Source organism: Papilio xuthus, unplaced genomic scaffold (assembly GCF_000836235.2).
Source record: "Papilio xuthus unplaced genomic scaffold, Pxut_1.1 DF827679.1, whole genome shotgun sequence".
Lineage (NCBI taxonomy): Eukaryota > Metazoa > Arthropoda > Insecta > Lepidoptera > Papilionidae > Papilio > Papilio xuthus.
This window is the reverse complement of record NW_013530970.1, coordinates 5,524,506-5,542,149: the sequence shown is the minus strand read 5'-3', so window position 1 is coordinate 5,542,149 and position 17,644 is coordinate 5,524,506. Positions and strand designations below refer to the sequence as shown.

The window sequence follows — 17,644 nt, the reverse complement described above, 5'->3', positions numbered from 1 at the left end:
TGATTAAATTTTTTTGACGTGTAATTAGCATAAGCTTGTATGTACGTGTGTGTGTGTGTGTGGGAGCTGCATAAATTACCGCGAGAGTTATCAGATTCGAGCAGACGTAAGTTAATTATCATAAAAAACTCGTAATGTGCGTCAGGTCGTTAATTTAAAAAGTAGTGTAATTTTAATACATAATTAAAATTTAAAGCGATGAGGTCATTCCCCGATGTAAAAGTAACAAAGGCAACAATTTTACTAACATAAACCTGATTCGCTAGTTATTTATTTGATATTTTAATATATGTCAGTAAAACATAAAAGTTCCTACAATATAAACTAAGGTTGGCTAATAATTACTGCCAATAGTATTTTAACGATGTTAATCCCTTGATCTTATACAACAAGGTACAAACTTATTGGATGTTAGGAATACAACTAGAGTAAGAACAACCAGTCTTCAATAGCTTCTAAATAAAAGCGTGGATGTATCTGTGAAGAATATTTGCATTTCGACATTACATTCCTAAGTTGTATGTCAAATACTTTACAATATCAAATTTATTTCATAAAGCATTTTGATCTTGTAATTCATAAGACGTAGGTTTGTTCTAAAGAACAACAGACCATTCAAGACAGTATAAAGTTTACAATAACAAATATTATTCAATACAAAAATAGATAGCGAACTTATTACAAGAATTTTATGTAACCGTATCCGACAAGATGTCTCTTTCACTCAGCAACAGCAACAGCAACAAGTCATAATAACAATAAAATGTATATACCTCATTCTACGTTCACTCACAATGCAAACGACTAGAGGTGCGGCAACGCGCGGGAAAGTAGCGCGCTGGCAACGTCGCACGATCGATACCACCGACCCCGAGCGTGACGGGCGAGAGAGGGGCCACGCGGGGGTCGCGGGGGCGGCGGGTTGACCCTTCCGATTACAACCGACATATCTATAGGTATCCATAGGTACACGTGTTGTTATGTCCGTGTAGACAGAGCACGTGCTGCGCTGACGTGTCCAAATTGTATCGCATATATGCACAACGAATTTATATTCCCACTGCAATGTTAGTGACATGCACATTATTAAGTAAAATTACGAATTATTTATGGTTGAATACATTTTTTTACACGTTAAAGTACAACACACTGGCTGTTTTTAGGCATTTGAGGACATGCAAGTTGAAAAAATCGTGAATTAGTGTAAGTCAAACAGCACTATTTGTTGGAACACGAATGCGCAATCACGTAAATGGAAAGAACTTTTCAGTGAATAACGTAGTTACACGTTTAAAAGCGTTTTTTCTTAAAATAAGCAGTTGAGTGCAAAAAAATACTAAATCTCAACATTTTTAATAAAATCCCCCAGGCAGCTGTAAGGTTTTTGAAATGTTAAAAGCTCACAATTTCCACATTGTCCGTACTCCTAGCGGACACGGAATGTCTCCAGACATTCTGGCTCGTTGGCAGTGAGAAATAAAATTCTAGCTTGAAAAATATAAGACTAAGACGTTAAGATTTAAAAGTTTACTACGGAAAAATATTGTCCTAAACTTTGAAATAATAGGCTTAAGTTCATCATGAGTTTGCAATGTCAAAACACGGAACAAAAAAATATTTTCATCTTTCCTTTCTTTTATTTCAATTCAGATGTTTATATACTATTGGGTAAACTAATTGTTCTTTCACCATGAAAAAAATAAGAAAAACAACGTATAATTTACCCTTCGATATAAACGACGTTGCACACGGTTTCGGACGTAAGAAGTGAAACAGTCAACAGCGTATGTTTTGCAATACGAAGTATAGTTTTGTGTTTGTTTAACAAACATACCGGCGTCAAGCTAGGCTATACCTACACCGTGTAACCTGTCTTAAACCAGTTACCATGGGAATGTTTTTGCAGCTTTGTAACCTTACTACGTCTGTATGAAAATATCCAGTCTCAAGACGACAATATCACTGGAGTAAAGAGTATTTTATCATCGGTTTTCATTGCAGAAACATCACAATTTAAACAGTCGATATCCACACTAAGCTTTATAATATTTTTGATGAATTACAAATATCTTCTATGTACTGATAGATAAATAATATTAAAATATCTTAATAACGCTCGTTCTTATTTTAACATATTTTAAAGTTGCTGGAAATTTGCTTCTTCCTTGATTAAAAATAAAGAGGCATACTAAAGTTTATTACTGTATATATTTTCACAGGAGATCAATCTTGGTGACTGAACGATGTATTTTAGTAAGTCGTTTATCAATTTTGGGACACTTGGTGATAAATCTTAAGGTAAGTTCCGAATAAAGAACAGGCTTTACTAAACACTAGCTCTCGCTCGCGACTCCTTCCGCGCGGAAGTAAAAAAACTTAATTAGTAGCCTATGTGTTTTTCCAGACTGTGTTCTACATCTATGCCAAATTACAGCTAGATTCATGAAGTTGTTGCGGAGATACCCTCTAACGAATATCCATCTATCAAACAGCAGTTCAGCGTGAGTCTAATATAAAAATAAAATAAAGAAATTAAAAAAAATTTAAAACACGAGTTCAATTTTTTTTATAAACAAATAATTATTTAACATCTGAAATGAAAAGACATTCACACTAAATTCAGTATAATATAATATAAGAATCGCAATGCAGAAAACTATGTCGTAACGTAAAGAGAAATGGCCGCTCCCTACTAAAGATTGGAGTGGCAGTCGTAAAAGTAAACTGCCACTAAAAAACTCCGATAGTACGGCAACGGCTAATTATACTGGGTGTAGCCAGTCTAGAAAACCCAATGCAATAACCTAAAAAAACACAAATACTTTTTTTTCTGAAAACACTACTCCAAACAGGCCTTGTATGAACGTTATTCGATAAATCAAGGCTTAATCCTTATAAGAAACTATTTGTGAACTAAAATCGTACTTCGAAAATGGTAGTGAACAGTTATTACTTTTCAGAACCTTCTATAGTATGAATACTCGGATCATGAATGTTTTGATGGATGTATGTTTGTTAGAAGGTTTCTCCAGAACGGCTCAACGCATCTCGCTGAAATTTGGCATAGATGTAAGGCATGATTTGGAAGAACACATACGCTATTAACCCTTATTGTGGCAATATTAGTTTTTTTAAAGAAAAGCAAAAAATAAAGTTAAAAAACATTTTATAGTGATCGTATATTTTTATAAAGTTGTATGTATTGTTTTTTTTAATTATGCGCGATGGTGTCGTGAGCTACAGTTTTTACATAATTCCAAACGCAAAAAAATCTACTAAAATTATATTTGTAACGGTTAATAAAATATGAAATAAATTTTCCGATGTTAAGTTTATCGTGTTTGCGCGCTATGATTTGCAAAGGCAAGTGGAAGCGCTATCTTTACCAAGTCAAAGTCAATGTCGTGCGAGCGATTGCCTCGCCTCGTAACTCGGAATGAGCTCACGCGACATTTTTGTTTAATTTGCATTAAACGGCCTTGTATTTATTTCAACTATTACATACTATAGAAAAAAGATTATGCGCTCTAGAATTTATTTTATTAAATTGTCATCAACTGAGAGGCTCGGCCTACCCTAAATTAGGTGTGACTAGGTCATAGTCAACTACGCCGGCCCAGTACGGGTTGACTCCACAAATATCTTCTCGCAGTACAGGTTGCATCACGATGTTTGCCTTCTCCATAAGAACGTTAGATAAACGTACATATGTAAATCGAAAAAACTTTGGTACATGGCGAGATTCGATCATAGGACCTACAGACACGTCAAATGCTTAACATCTGAGTTACACACACTCTTTTTTTTAATGCTCGTTTTGAAAGAAGAAAGGTAATGTTGCTATTTGTTACCAAAGCAAATTTACATACAATTTTTTTATATTATTTTTGATGTAACTAATTGCTCAATAGTATATAATTGTTTTTTTTCATTCGTCCTTTCGACTGAACTTGTTTTTAACATTATCGCAGCGATTCCAACTTAATTGGAGTGTTTAATTAAAAAAAAATGTCAACTATCCAACTGACGGAGGTAACCAGCGGCGTAAAAGTTTTTAACAGTTTTATTTCTTTAATTAAAGACCAAGGTAAAAGCTCCGTTCTACTTTAGCGCAAGACATTTATTACTTTTTTTTAAAGTTCGTCCTGAACTTTTATCATATCTTAAGTACGTATCGTTAAAAAAGAAAATTAAAGAGTATTTAATAGTTGTTTTTTGTTAAATACTTGATTGATTATTCTTTAAGTTTAACATAATTTTGCTAGTACATTTAAATTGCAAAAACTATCACTAAGTTAAGGTTAAAAAGTGCACTTTTCTGCATCTCTAATGACATAGATTATTTTGTTTGTTTAGATCAAATTTTTGGCAAACGCAGTATTGGGAAGTATGCCAAATTAGAAATTGAATTAAATCCTCGTATTTCTCTGAAATTGTTTACGTAATACGTACTTCATAGATATTGGAAGGCTTTATTTATGCCGAATAGGGTTCTATTCCTCCTTGATTAATTTCATCTGTTTTATATTAATAAATGCAAATCAAAAACTCAATGCTTAGCATCTCTAATTGGAAATACGTAAACGCCTGGAAGTCCGTCCGCGCGAAATTAAAAAGAAAACTTAATCAGTAGCCTATGTTTTTTATCAGACTATCTTCTACATCTATGCCAAATTTCAGCGCCATCCATGCAGTCGCTAGGATGATATCTTTTACAAACATCCATTCGCATTCATATTACATGGCTATCTATACTAATATTATAAAGAGGTTTAATTATTGAATAGGCTACTCAAATATTTAACTAATTTGAAAAATTGTTACACTTTCTGGAAAGTTACACTGTTAGTGGGCGACGTATGCTATATTTATAACTAGATTTTTTCAATTCTGCTTGGGCAACTGTTATTTACAATAAGAAAACAAGTAATTTAGTTATCTACATTCGATATTGTTGATATTCCTGACAGAATGCATTAGCCGACGTACAATAAAACCATGAATATTGTTCGTTTAACAAGAAATCTTCTGGATGTACATTAACCAAGTAATATGAGAAGTGAATATTTTGCCACGACTGTAAAATGCAAAGATATCGTTGTCTCTATTTTCACAAGCAGAAAGAAAGAGTTGAAACGTCTTTACGTTAGGGAACATACCCATACTACGTGAGCTATTTTTTAGTTTTTTCGACCCTTCCCTCCCCTCGGTGACCACTCATAATACATGCCAAGATCCCCCCCTTCGTTTTTATGTAGTAATTCATAATTATAATTTTTAATTATTTCACAGACAAAAATTGAAAAAGAAAAAGTTTGGCTCATACTCTTCTTTATAGCATAAGAGTGCATGCAAACATAAATTACTAGTGAATTATGTATTATGAAAAAAAAAGAACTAACGACTATGTGACAAATCTGAGCCACCCGCTCCCCCCGCTCCCGTGACTGACTCTAGTATTTTAAGGACTCGCCCCCCTCCCCACCTAAACGGGTCACGTATTATGGGTACGTTCCCTTAGTACCGAAATCATACAATTTGTTATTCGTCATGGGTTTTGAAAAATTCTGTTTATTTAATCGTTCACTAGCAGCTAAGAGGTTTCTAGTTTGAGCACGCAATGACGTGTTTGTTTTTGATGAAAACTTCACACTCAGCTTTTAAAATTTCTCTTTGAAAGTGTTGTAGTGATGTTTAAATCAAGATTTTGAAATCATCGATTGATCGACTGTTTACACTTTTATATATGTCATATAACAATCGTCAAAACATAATTTATATCTCAGTGTTATTTTAAACCTTGCATACCAACATTAAATATATAGTAAAACTGTAAATAAAAATAAATTACATCAAGTTTTACAAGACTAAAGTACGCCATGGAAGAATCTATAGTAGTTTTCAGATATCGTAGTGGCTCTTAAGTTCGCGCGAGTCGCAGGACACAATTCTATAGAGGTAGCGGGATGCAGGAGGGGCACACTTTGAGCCGCTAAGACATTTGAAAAGAGTTATACCTACTTTAAGATAAACAGTGAATGCAAAATTCTAGGTCTACAGTGTTTTCATTGTCAATCTTCAATATAATTTAGCAGGAAATTCTTGCAAATCTCTACCACATATAGTTTCTATACAGTTATTTAGTACTTCCTATTTTACAGTAAATTTTACATATTAATGTGAAATATTTTAGTTGAGGTAGGTTCATATAATATAATCGTATTATTGACGAATCAAAATAGTAATTATATTCAAAAAGCGATAACTTCAAGGTTACAAAAAAATAAAGTAACACATTGGTATTCTTAATTTAAATAGTAATTACTCTAACACGGATATGTTAAAAAAATGTTAAGCGTCCTACAGACGATCAAACTTTGTGCCAAATAACTTTGTCAAATAATTAGATAAGATGGGGTTTCTAAGACTAAAAATGTCTGTATAAACATATAGTCATCCCTGTCATTACCTTTAAAAAAAAAGAGAACAATATATTTTAAACGGTTTGGTTTTAGAAACTCCCGGAGAATGCGGCAAGTTTTACCATATAATTGTGATGTTCGATGAATATATATAAAATTCGAACAAGTTTCTTTATAAATATGACTGACATTCATTGCATTATCAATTAAAGAACGGAATATGGAAAATTTTGAAAAAAAAAACAGAGTTTTACATAGTATGCTTGAAAACGACTTTCTTCAGTTTTATTACAAAAAAAAACTTTATTAATTTATTTTGGTAGTGTAATAAAATTTCAGTGTATAACCCCTGACAGTTATAACACTAGTGTTGATTAATGACTACACAGAGGATATGGTTAATGGTTAATTTGACCAAAACACCGACTACGTTTTTGTTTGCGTGTTTTGATGATGATTGCATGAAATCACTGTCATTATTCTTTTCGAATGACTATACAGGTACGGCATTATATAAAAATATACATTTATAATAGGAGCGTCGTTGGCTCAGGCGTCAAGCACTTGACGTGCAATCTGCAGGTCCTGGGTTCGAATCCCGCCATGTACCAATGTGTTTTTCGATTTCCGATTTACATATGTACATTTTTCCGACGTTCTTACGGTGAAGGAAAACATCGTGATGAAACCTGCACATATCTGAGAAGAAATTCAAAGATATCTGTGAACTCAACCAACCCGCACTTGGCCAAGCCAGCGTAGTTGACTATGACCTAATCACCTTAGGGTAGGCTCCTCTCGGTGGGGAAAATAAGTAACCTATGTGTTCTTCCAGACTATTCTCTACGTGTATGCCTAATTTCGACGAGATTCATGCAACCCTTTTGATGATACCTCCAAAGAAACGTACATCCATCTAAACATTCGTAGTTACAATATTTGTAAGATCTACGTTTAAAAAATATGACGAGATTCGAAGTAGTTTTTTTGCTAATTTATTTAAAGGTCTGGTAAAAACGACTGTTCGTAATGTAGTGTATGTAAGAACGTAAATAAGATATCAAATTCTGTATAAATAATTACTTGGGTAATTAAAAATATTACTAAATCCGACTGAAAATTCATCACCAATACTAGGTCAGCTATTTGGGCTAAGAAGTTACATCGACATACTTATGACACTCATTACCCTTCTACAATGTCTAGACCAAATTTTAATGCATAAAAGACCTAAAATGATGTATTACGATCATCTTATAATACAATTAAAGTGTTATATACTCTATCCACCCCATAACGTAGACTTGTCGTGATACTACGCACGCGTATAAGCAAAAAAGACAATAGTTGGATGTCGGCCATTGCACGGTGACGCAAGGCTCGTGCAGCGGGGCGTCTGTAATATAATAATGACAGGAGAGGAACGGCAACGCCGGGCGCCCGGTATAGCGGGGCGGCAACGCGATCGATCCTCCATACAATTACTATGAAATACAATTGTAAGAAAATATGTATTTAATTGGATAAAAAAAAACAAGATACCAGAATAGTGGTATCACTATGACACTTTGAAAAATAATACTAATTAAATGACACTATATTCGTCGAAATTGGTTCAGCTGTTTAGGTTACTAGCGGTCACAAAAGCAATAAGATCGAAAAAATCATAAGTTGGAATATTATCTTATTCAACTGGTAACTTTAGACTTGACTTTCAAGTCAATTGTTCAGATTATACAAGTTTTGTTAAGAGAAAGGGGTAAATGAACGGCAGGAAAAGCGATGTGATATCGACGTTCGTGGAATGTACAACACCAGAGGACCTGCAGATAAGTTGCTGGCATTGAAGGAAGGGGTACGTTCGTTTATATTGTCTATGCATATAAATTGTGATATTTAAATTTTTTACATAAGTAAGAACGTATTAGCGTGCCCTTATTTCATACATGAACCATATTCTTTGTGTGCAGTCGTGTTACACAGCTCTTGCTTCTACAACTAACATACTAATATATTTGTGTATATTTATTGACGTTCCCCTACCAAAGTTGACCCTTTTATGCATCTTAACGTAAATAAGTCCGTTGAATTGCAAATGCAATAATTCATATAATAAACAAGAGATATAAGTATAAACAGTTATTACGTATTGTACATGTGTACCGCACGTGTATAAATAACGCGATTCTATACATGTTTTACGACTAATATTATAGAAGTATGGAACTTTGTACGGCTGAGAATAGCACAAAGTTTATTACAGCAATGAAACATTACTGCATTGTTCCGAGAACGTACCAGTCGCCGACCGAATTACTGTACAGTTACTGCCAGGGTTGACACTTCAAAGAAATACCAGTAATTAAATAAGACACACTTGGAAATGATGATCGATAAGGAAGTTTGCATAATCATGAGTCATTGAAAGTAAATACGGCTTGACATATGTGAATATTTTGCTTCAGTATTATAAAGAAGAAAAAAACAGAGGTGTTACTTAAGAATTGCACTGCAAAACAACTAAACTTGTTTACAGAGCTTGGTCGATCATATTCAGTGTCTAGTCCCATTAGAATAAAATTCTTAGGTTTACAAATCATCGCCGTATATTTGACAACCCCAGTCGAGATATAGCAACTCGATTCGGCAGCTCGCGGGCAATGGGCACTGGGCACGGACATCGGGACCCCGTTCACGTCGTGTTGACGTACTTTTTGCGATGCAGCGGCCAATTAACTGCAAAATCAAAATTACGAAAACCGGTCGGAGGTTGGCTTAATTGGCTGGAGCGCGGACCGTTACTGAATGCAATGTTTTTAACGAAGGAAAAATTATTAAATTGGATACGTTGTAGCGTGGCTCCACTCCATTTACGCGGAGAACTTACCCAGCCGGAGTGGAGCATTGGCAAACGAGTTGTTGGCGGGCGCACGGAGCGGCAACGCGCCGTGTTGTGTGGCGCGCGGTGCTGTGCGGTGGCGGGGCGGCAACGTCGCATTGCCATTTCACCGCGTCTCGGTACGCATACCCGTGAGATCAGCTGGCCTGTGCTGTACCTACATGCATATATCTTAAACTATTTATCGCTATTTTAAGAGATAACAATAAAACGATTTATAACAATTTGATATAAATGCATAAATCTAGTAAGTCTTATCATGATACATGACACAACAACAAAGACCTTTGTAATAACGAATCAATTTGATATCTATGTACTGTAGATGAAGTCAAACGCAGCGATAAAATGTATTATTTTGATGTAAGACAAATAAAACGATACACTAAAAGGCCTGCACTTTGCGTCTATCATTTTGCTCTTTTGTAATGCAGACCTGAGACCACGTAATATCAGGGGCATTATACAGAGCACAAAAATTTGGCAAGTTATAACACATCGGGAGGCCGTGTTTGTGGTAAAGTTTATATACATGACATTACAATTTATAAAAAACTAGCTGTCGTCCGCGACTCCGTCCGCGCGGGATTAAAAATAGATGTTGGCCGATTCTCAGACCTACTCAATATGCTCACAAAATTTCATGAGAATCGGTCAAGCCGTTTCGGAGGAGTATGGGAACGAAAATTGTGACACGAGAATTTTATACATAAGATGTTCTTGTTCGGCTTTATGGAGAAGTATCGTGAGCATACAAGTGGTTCAAAGATTTTAGATTCTTGAATTACCTGACAGAGGCATTTACGACTGCACAATTTTTTTCACTATACACATTTAAATAGACAATAAAACTAAAATAACTTTTACTACATTACCGACGATCTTTGAAGAAATTATAACCGTATTAACAAAGAAAAACTCAGAGCATTTCATTGTTCCTACCTCCCAGAGAAATATATCAACGAACATTTCTCGTCCCATATCTTTCTAACATCGACAGATCTGATAAAAAGAATCTTTTGATGTTTTATTCAGTTCTGAAACGAAAAAAAAGAAGATTTGAAGCGTTTTCATTGGAACAAAACAGTTCCAACGTTTATAGGTTATAATGAAAATGACATTTAATTTTTTTTTATCACGATTCCCTGATGTTCAAACGACTTGCGGCGAAACGAGTTCAATTGAAAGGTTTTTAATTAATGAAATGTCATTTGAATTGTGAAGCCGTTTACAGACTGCTTTATGATTGACGCTGTTATGAGTCTTGTAATTTTCCATTTAAATCTACGTTCGTCATATCAAAACTGATATATAAAAACGGTTAAACACTCACGTATATACGTCCGGTGGCGGCACCGACTAGTTTCGAGCCCATCGGGGGCCCTTCATCAGGATGAGTGGTGGGAGCTCATTGAGCGACGGGCCGCGTCCGCGAAATAATACCAGTACCACTCATCCTGATGAAGGGCCCCCGATGGGCTCGAAACTAGTCGGTGCCGCCACCGGACGTATATACGTGAGTGTTTAGCCGTGTTTATATATCAGTTTTGTATAATGTCTCACGAAAGTTTGAATAGTTCGTCATATCGTTATATGCTTCGATATATATTTTACTATTAAATTCTAAACTACACTCAGAGTCTATTATTAATCGATAAGTACCTTAAGTGAGAACTTGGGGACTCCTTTAACTTTAAAGTGTTTAAATTATTTTAGAACATGATGGCAATACAGATATTATAAAATATAAAACTTATAAACTGTTGACAGCGACACCTTCCGCGTAAAATTAAAAAACATAATTAGTAGCTTATGTGTTCTTCCAGATTATGTTCTATATCTGTGCAAAATTTTATCAAGATCCATGAAACCGTTTTGGGCATATCTTCTAACAAACATCTATCTATACATTCGCTTTTATAATATTAGTCAGATCAAGTTATAAAAGACAATAAACTAAAAGCATTTTAAAAATAGCTAAATAAAATAAAAGGATAGGCAGGGAGGTATTTGGATACCGGTTTTACGGGCAATTACAATCGGCCATTTGGACCGTTCACCACCAACTTAAACCGAGTCTCCTTGACCTAAATAAAATTGTATTTTGCGCGGAAAATTGTGCGACATCTGTATATGACAGACGCAAACCCCAAATGGTATGTATAATGCAAAAATATTGCAAAAAACTTTCCAACTCAAGTAAATTTTATTACGTTAAATACTTTAACTAAAATATTGTAATTAACTTCCATATTTTATTATATTTAAATGAAGTAATTAAACAAGATAATAAACAGAGTAAATCTTACTAATATTATAAATGCGAATGATTGGATGGATGGATGGATGTTTGAAAGTATCTCCGGATATTGGTGAAATTTGGCTTAAATGTAGAACATAGTCTGTAAGAACACATAGGCTATTTATTAAGTTTTTTTTTAATACCGCGCAGACAAAGTTGCAGGCGACAGCTAGTAAACTTATAATGGAAATTAAAAATAACATAACAGTAATATCGTATAGATAGCAAGCATCGGTTTACTTAAATAAAAGACTTTATCAAGATTATTTAAAAAATAACTCCATCCAGGTAAACGCTGTTATTGTTTTCTGAACCTTCAATTATGCCAAATATACATTCTTTGTTAAGTATACATTTGTTGCAAAACTCATAAGAGTACAACGTTTGCCTGTAGACAACTATTATTAACATAAAACTCCACATATCCACAAAAGGTATTCGGGTCGACATCACAAAGGCTTCGAAGCTTGGGACGGATCAAGTGATATTTTTATTCCAATCAATAGGCATTCGGGTCAGTTTTCCGCTAATATCTAAATAAGGTCTAGTATAAATAGCAGGGGGGTCTAGCACGAATATTAGCGAGAAAGTATTATTAATGTCATCGATAAAATTTGTTTTAAAACGAATGATGTCAAATGAAAATATTAATAATTAAAGTTTAAACATTTAAATATATTTAAGTAGTTTTTAAGCTATAAAATAATCTTGGCTCCACATAGTCTTTGACGTTTGCCTTTTATAATTAAAAAAAAAAACCTTTTACATTCCAACTACAAGCATTACGATTGTCATACGCAATGCCGTACCCTACCCGAGTCTGCAGTGCATCAAGGCCGCACAAAGGTTGTAATCCAGTTTAAAGTCGACAGAACCTAATTATTAGGGCATGTTCGTTATAATTAAAGCTGCCGTTGAGGAAAAAATTATTAACTATGCGATCACTGACCTCTATAAATAGACTGGTTATTCGACGTAGTATTTTGTGCCTATTTGATTTTCGCCATTTTGGCGTTGATGGTAGCGGTTTGTAGAGGAAGTGTGGATTCAAACTAATAATTATAGAATTAACTGTCACGTAACACCAACAGGCGTTTTCAAATCGGAACGAAGTAACAGTTATGATTTCCAAGATCAAGGACGCGATCCATACATGTAAAATTAATATAAATGTATCCAAAATGGATAATCTTCCAAATCAGAATCGTATAATAGTGGTAATAATCCGTTACTAATATTTTAACTAAACTTTGTTAGCAATAGTTTATATTTACACGCTGAGGTCAGCAATGCAGGGCATGTAGTGTCAGACATAGTCGGGGATATTTTGAGCGCGGGTCGGTCTAATGAAAAATCGATGACCTGACCGTTACTGGGCCGACTATACGAGTAGTTTTGAAACATCGTTTTATTTTAGTTTAACAATTGTTTCTAGCCGACTAATAGAGGAATATTTGTCTATGCCTACGCTAAAAACTGTACCACAATATTATAAATGCGAATGTTTAGATGGATGGATGTTTGTGAAAAGGTATCTCCAGAACGGCTTCATGGATCTCGTTGAAATTTTGAATAGATGTTAAACATAGTCTGGAAGATCACATAGGCTTATAATTAAGTTTTTATTCCATACTGAAAGAGTCGCGGGCATCTAGTTATGTCATAAAGATAAAATGTCTAGAAAAACTGCGCCTTACTTATTAAGATTATTTGAACTCCACAAGGAAGAAGTCGCGGGCTACAGCTAGTAGGACAATAAATGGTTACTTGTACAGTGCAGTAACAATGAAATTATAACAAACGTATAGCTAAAATTACCTTTATAAGGCTGTTGTTAAGGTTTGTTTAAATTTTAAAACTAAAATTTTCCAAAATATCTTTAGTTATTAAATATTTTAAGCCTTTGAAATATTTCTTATTTCCACTGTATTCTATAACAGGAATAGGATAAGTATATCACAGATTATACATGTTCCACGTCAGTTAAACCAGATTATCTTGAATGGTTTCCAGGAACGTCTAGATCCGCATCCCGTCTGATTCATTTCTCAGGAACGTGGTATAAGCAGTTTATTTTTATTATAATACGATCATTTTATTGATTGTCTCAAGAAGAAACTTTTAAATTAATATTGTGCTCTTCCAGACTGTGGAATTTCATCAAAAACTATGCAGCCGTACTGGAGATACCTTCTAACAAACATGCATCCAGCTTTCTGTCCATCTAAACATACACATTTATAATATTAGCAATAATGTATTATATATTTCATTATATGTAAATATACAAAATAATACATAGGTTATATAAATGCGTGGTATATAGGTGAGATCGAGTCGAGTCGAGTCGAGTAGAGTAGAGCGGCGGCAGCGGTGGCCCTGGCGCGAGATACTGTCAAGGTTTCTGTTTCCATACAAACTTTAGCCGCGACCCACTTCGTAATAATAAACTTTTACCAATCGACTAATCGATATTATTGTTCTATTTACATAATATTGATATTTGAGAAATGTATACAAGCATTTTACAGTACACAAATTAAACCGCATTTGTCCGTTTTTTTACAATAAGATAAACCATAAAAATAATTTAAGTTCGAATTAAAAAACATGATTTCAATGCATTTCGGTTTTTGTTGTGATTGGAAAATCTACAGATAGTATTTAAGTCAAAATTTTACAAATCACTAGCTTTCGTCCGCGACTTCGTCTGCGCGGTATAAAAAACTTTGCACCAGATCCTTGCAGCCGTTCTGATGAAACATACTATGAAATATGCATTCATACATACATCTAAATATTCGCATATATAATATTAATAAGTTACGAACTACCACATTCAGAGCCTTTAATTGGTCTCATAAACTCCACTAAAGGACAATTTAACGACTCTGTTAGTAACATGTATAAAATAATATTAAGTATGTTATTTACATTATGACGTATATTATTTTTAACACGTTATCACACCATGAGTAATGTTAATATGACGCAAGTGTTGCCAAAAGAGAATAATCAATATTTGTTTAATGTCGCTGCCTGGACACGTGGAGCACTCGGAGAACACGGGGTGAATGACCTGACCTCCAAATTTTACCTGAGAGTACCTTCGTTGTTTCTGTATTTAATCTTTTTAAGGTTATACATATAAACTCCAATCGATATAAAAACTTATCTTCTAATCGATATTTTTTTACATTTTTATATTAACATTTAAAAGTAGACCAATAACCTACAGTTTGATAAAAGCCAGACGTATCCGAGTGTGGAATTAGTATGTAACTTGAAAGGATTGTTTACTAGCGGTGCGAGATAAAAGGGGGCGTCGACCCACATGTTTAGCCATTTTATTATCGTAGTCTGTACATCTCATGTAGTGCATCCTAATTGCAATACACATAAGGTTGTTATTCGTGTGTCGATCAACTCTTTGTTCAAGGTTAGTGGAGTGGTGCGGAATTTTTACGATGAATTTAATTAATATTTGTCGATGTGCTCGATGACGTCATCTTTAGTACATTTTATTGGAAGTTAACGTGATATAAATAAGTAATATAAATGTTCATCCAGACTGTTCTGCATTTTTGCTAAATTGCAGTGTGATCCGTTTAGCCGTTCTTAAGAAGTTGTAACAAATATCCCTATACATCTAGCTATTCTTTCGCTTTTATAATACGCTAGCTCTCGTCCGCGAGTTGGTCCGCGTGGAAATTGCAGTGCTCATTATGTGTAGATTTTATATGACAAATAATCCCTACGCAAGGCTACGTAAATCTCTGAACCAGTCTCACAATTTTACATTGCACAATCCTTTAACTTTAATTTAAATTAACTTGATAAAAAGAAATAAATAGAACGATAGATTTTGATTATGCTCATTTTGGATGCGTTATGTGCCCATACAAAATAAAATTTGATAAATGTTGGTAATTATTTATTTACATTGTACATAAGTGGTATATAAATGTAAATAATTACATCTAATATGTATAAATATATACAGTTAGTAAAAATAGAGTGTCGGTATGTCTTTGCGTTACTAATAACAAAAAGCAATTCCTAAATTATTTTCTATCTCTCGACAAGTCTGTCGTTTCGATTTATTTTTGTTTTCCCAATTTTCACAAGTCATTTTTGTTTTTTTCTTAAAGCCTCGATCATAGTTTTTAAATTTGCAACCTTATTTCTTAGTCTCTTATTAACTTTTTGTAAATTCTTCACTTTTTTAGTTTTAATTAGTAAGTGATTTTTGCATATACGAAGTTCTTTTCGTAAAGCGACCATATTAGGGGTATCTATGGGTAGGGGTATGGATTCTAAAGTCGTTGTACATGGTGATTTGAGTTCAGGCATAACATTTATTTGTCCTCGTCCTTCTCTCTCAGTCTAGAATAGTAAAGGCAAATATACATGAATCAGATTATAATCTATATCTTTTATCTTACTAATATTATAAATACGAATGTTTAGATGAATGTTAGGATGGCTACAAAGGTAGTGGTAGACCAAAAATAGTATAGAATGACTGTGTGAAAGAGGATATACGTAGGAAGGGGGTAGACTCGGATATGACGGCTGATAGAGATGTATGGAGGAGTAGTACACTGTGCGGACCTTCGATAGGGATAAGGACAGGTTGATGATGGTGATGTTTAGATGAATGTTTGTTTGAAAATATCTCCAGACCAGGTGAACGGATCTCGATGAAATTTGGTACACATATAAAACATAGTCTGAAAGTAAACATAGGCTTACTTATTATGTTGTTGTTTTTTATTGCTCGCAGACGGAGTAGTGTTACAGCTAGTACTAAAATAATACCTGATTTGTTTTCAAAGTGGTTGGTAATGCATCAATCTTAGAAGACTCATCACTTGAAACCTCTAACTGAAATCGTAAGCATCGAACATATTAAGAGTAAGGAAACTATTTTTTTTTCAATTATAAGGCTTTTAATTACCTTTATGATAATGTCTACATCTTCTAAATCCACATTTATTTCAGGGATTGACTGCGATTTTGGTAATTCCAGAAATTCAGCTAAAGATTGTGTTATATCGTCTCCGTCTAAGTCGTCTGACTAAGAAAATAAACGCATCAATTAAATTACTTGTAGTTAATATTTATAAACTGTTATATTTAGTATGTATTGTTAGGAAGAAAATCCGAAATGTGCCGGTGTTTAGGCGCAACACTAGCCTTACTAAAATGTCGACGTTTATGTCCCCTCACTAATCATTGACACTTGACTTTGTAACGAAAGCACGTCATTCGCGCCAAAGGATTCTAACTAATCTTATATATAAAATTCTCATGTCACAATTTTCGTTCCCATACTCCTCCGAAACAGCTTGAGAACATCTATTTAAGCTAGTAACTTCTAATAGTATTAACATATGTATAGCCTTCATTGTTTACTTGCCTGTATATTCGGTACGGCACTTTTTTTAATTCTCCTGAATCCTTTATCTGTTAAATACATGTCATCTTCGGAAAAATGTTCCGAGCAAATTACACTCGATGGATTCGGTTTAAAAAAATCTTCTTTTCTATTTCGCGCTATAATACACCTCCATTTCTCCTTTTGAATTTCATTACGCGGAAAACTGAAATAAGTTTCATTGTTATAAAAAAGGCGACTTCATGCCTTTTTTTGCCAAACAAGGTCTCTGTTCGTCTATTCGTTATCGCTAATACACAGCGTGGTATGAAAGGGACAGATGTGGGACTGATGTTTGGTTGAAGAAAAATATTAAATAGCATAAAATGCAAACTTATGCAAAAATCATTTTACTTTAATACGATACTTACTGAAAGTATGACACTCCGTCTTTCTTTTGAATTTTTAAAGTACAATTTTTACATTTTTTTACAACACATTTCGGCATGGTTTATACGTTAGCGCACTTGCGCAGTCAGACAACGACTGAGGCCGAAAGAAGGCAATCTGTTGATTCTTGCCTTCATAATAGTGGCTCCACTTTTCGTACGCGAACCATGTATCTACCAAACTACGAGATC

At 34.2% G+C, this 17,644-nt stretch overlaps 1 long non-coding RNA gene across 1 annotated transcript; it reads right to left on the bottom strand.

Moving 5' to 3' along the window:
• Positions 1-15,799: 15,799 nt before the first annotated feature.
• On the bottom strand, positions 15,800-16,768 carry LOC106117770 (uncharacterized). The gene is made up of 3 exons (XR_001227896.1): positions 16,584-16,768; positions 16,445-16,510; positions 15,800-16,009 (listed from the first exon to the last, which is right to left on the bottom strand). It is a non-coding gene; the product is annotated as an uncharacterized LOC106117770 (long non-coding RNA).
• Positions 16,769-17,644: the final 876 nt, after the last annotated feature.